General features: G+C 42.2%; 1 non-coding gene across 1 annotated transcript; it reads left to right on the forward strand.

Annotated features, from left to right (window-relative positions):
* The first annotated feature begins 841 nt into the window (after nt 1–841).
* On the forward strand, nt 842–944 carry LOC117368776. Its single transcript, XR_004541023.1, has one exon. It is a non-coding gene; the product is annotated as a U6 spliceosomal RNA (small nuclear RNA).
* The last annotated feature ends 2,593 nt before the right edge of the window (nt 945–3,537 follow it).

Consider the following 3,537-nt stretch of genomic DNA (forward strand, 5'->3'; position numbering starts at 1 on the left):
AGGAGGAGGATGAGGTTTGATGCACAGTTGCTCTTTCTGATCAGCACTGGGGAGGGGCAGCTTGAGATCAAGAACTGGGAGTCTGTTTGCTTGGGGGGGGGGGTGTTGGAAAGCAGAAAGAAGCAAGAACTGATGCCCCAATGTTCTAAATTTATCATTAAAATCCTGTAGGTCATTGTAGTGCTGGTAAATTTTCTGATTTCAATAAGATGAGCAATGCTGCATAAGAATAGCCTCACAGGGTAAGATCAATGGTCCATCAAGGCCAGTAGCCCGTTCTCACGGTGGCCAGTCCAGCTTACTAGTACCTGGTCAAAACCCATTTTACTATGTATAATAGCGGATGCTTTTTCTGTATTTTCTGTGGCTTACTGCTTCTGATTGTGGAATTATTACTGACTGTTTTGCTGTTTAGATTTATGACGGACCTTGGTACATTTGTATGTACTTCTCTACAGTTTCATCCCGCTGCGGAACCTGGGCTCCCTCCAATTATTCCGCAAACAACTGAAAACTTGGCTTTTCACCAAATTGTAATTCTATCCTCCCCCCCTTTTCTTCCCTTCTACATATAAGTTCATGTAAACTTTTTCCTTCTCTATCTATATTTTTAAGTTCTTGTAAACCGTATCGAGCTTCATATTCATGGAGATGATGCGGTATATAAACTTAAGGTTTAGATTAGATTAGATTAGATTACTCTTGTTGTTCTGATCTGTTTATATACTAATAAACATATTGAACTTAAAAAAAAAACAACAACCAAAGAGTAGCAACATTCCATGCTACCAATCCAGGGCAAGCAGAGGCTTCCCCCATGTCTTAATAATAGACTGTGCACGTTTAACATAGAAACATATACTAAAATTGGAATGATACAGAGAAGATTAGCATGGCCCCTGCGCAATGATGACACACAAATTCATGAAGCGTTCCATATTTTTTTTTTTTTTTAAAAAGAAACATAGAAGATGACGGCAGATAAGGGCCATAGCCCATCAGGTCTGCCCACTCTACTGACCCACCCCCAAGTCTACTATCCTAGGGATCCCACTCCTGGTGACAGGTTCCCTTGGCTTAACCCTCTAAGGGATCCCACATGGGCATCCCGCTTGCTCTTAAATTCTTGCACGCTGTTTGCCTTGATCACCTGCACCGGGAGCTCGTTCCAAGGATCAACCACTCTCTCAGTGAATAAATATTTCCTGGTGTCGCCATAAAATTTCCTGCCCCTGAGTTTGAGCGGATGCCCTCTTGTGGCTGAGGGTCCTTTGAGAAAGAGAATCTCTTCTTCCATCTCGATACAGCCGGTAATATACTTAAATGTCTCGATCATGTCTCCTCTCTCCCTACATTCCTCAAGTGAGTACAGCCACAAATTTTTCAGCCTTTCCTCGTACGATAGATCCTTGAGCCCCGAAACCATCCTGGAACTTGTCCAAACTTTTCTTAAAACCAGCTAAGCTATCCGCTTTTTACCACAACCTCTGGCAACGCCTTCCAGAGCTTAACTGTTCTCCTATTGGTTTTAAAAATATTTCCCTGCAATTTCATCAAGTGTCCCCTAGTCTTTGTAGTTTTTGACAGAGTGAAAAATCGATCCACTTGTACCCATTCTAAACAAACTTAACAATATAATTTAAAGCAAGTTCTCTAAATAATAGAGCAGGCTTCTCTACTGGCAAATGAGCTCTGTCGAGGTCCACGGAAATTTCATCATTTCAGTCATTGAAGAAAGCAACTGACACGTGCAGAATAGTCCACGGAAAGAGGTACAAATGTGTGTATGCATCAGGAAATGCTACATCATAGGCATGCATGAGTGTCAATCATGCATGCCTACGATGTAGCATTTCCTGACACATGTGTCCATCATAGGCATGCTTTATTGCAGCGCATCAAGGGTGCACATCATAGACGTCCATTATGCCATAGACAGAGGGAAGGAGGAGAGAACTTACCAGCAAACCATGCAAATGCTTTTTTTCTACACTGCTTCTGTGGGACATATATGCTTCCCCCATATATTTTTTGAACTTCTACCTCTTTTATAATCGGCAGCCTGTCGGCATATGCTTTTATTGGATGCACATGAAGCGCACCTTTAAGATACATGCCTGAGATGCGCTTTTAATACACTTGTATATGGACTCCCACCTTAAAAGTCTGATAAATGTATGTTCAACTTCCATCTGTCATGCAATTGCAGCCCTGACTCCCATGAGACATGCTTTTAACATACTACCAGCACTTCCAGGCATGCTAGTAATTTTGGAGCGCTAAAGGTCAGCGCTTCATTTCATGCACCACCAGACAAAGCCTGGGGTCTGGGCATTGCCCATGCTCATTTTAATATTAATGACCTCATTGTACTACATTTACATAGTATTATTGGAGGATGCTACGAAGCACAGAAAAGACCTTACAAAGCCATTATGTGGTAAAATACTTTTGATGCTAAACCGGTTAGAACTGATTTAGCATTGATTTTTAAAGGCACGGTAAGTTAAGAACAACAGGGTCTGAGTGTCTATATGCTAAGGGGGTACATGAGAAGTGGAGGTTGAGTGCAAGAGAGAGCAAAACTTGGGTATATGTGTGCCAGGCTGAGAGAACAGGAGGGAACAAAAGGTGGATGTCTATGTGCTGGGGGGAGTGGGAGTAATCAAAATATTGATATCAGTGTGTTGTGGGGTGGGGAGGAGAGAATAAGAGGTGGGTGACTGTGTGCTTTGCTGAAGGGAAGGAGACCTGGACGTCTATACTGTGGGGGTAGGATAGGGAGAATGCTGTTGCATCTGTGTGCTACAGGAGGGCAAGAGAGCTGGGTATCTGTATGTGGAGGGGAGGGAGGATGAAGCAGGAAAGGAGAGAGATGAGTGTCTGTGCGCTGGGGTGCAGGAAAATATGGAGAAATTCAGTTATGGGGGTGATCATTAGGAAACAGCTATGAGAGAGAGTATATTACATTACATTACATTAGGGATTTCTATTTCGACATTACCTTGCGGTTCAAGGCGGTTTACAATAGATTTATAAAATGGGGTTACAATGGGAGAACAATTGATTTACTAGAGTAGTAAAAGTGGATCTTTTGACATTTCTCGGGTTGTTAAGATTAAGGCGGTATATAAAGAATTATAAAAGGGGGTTACAATGGAAGTAAAATTGTCATTACTAGGGTAGTAAAGAGTAGAACTTTTGTCAATTTTATCGTTGTTGAGAATATGTGAAGTTAGGGCTGTTTCAGGAATTTCTTGAAAAGTATAGTTTTTATTTCTTTTCTGAATGTCTTGTAGTCTGGGGTGGTCATCAGATGGTTGGAGCAGGGGTATATGTGATGGTAGTCATCAAGAGGGAGTTAGGGGGTTTTGACGGCTAGGGGGGGAAGGCAGAGAAAGACCTGTGGGGAAGGCAAATAAAGAGGGAGAGAAAGTTATGTGGAGAAGGCAGAAAAGAGGCTCTTAATCAGGAGCAACTGCAGAAGTGGCTTACAAGGAGCATTATTACTGAGGAGTAGATTTTCCAGCAGAGCTG

This window comes from Geotrypetes seraphini, chromosome 10 (genome assembly GCF_902459505.1).
Source record: "Geotrypetes seraphini chromosome 10, aGeoSer1.1, whole genome shotgun sequence".
NCBI lineage: Eukaryota > Metazoa > Chordata > Amphibia > Gymnophiona > Dermophiidae > Geotrypetes > Geotrypetes seraphini.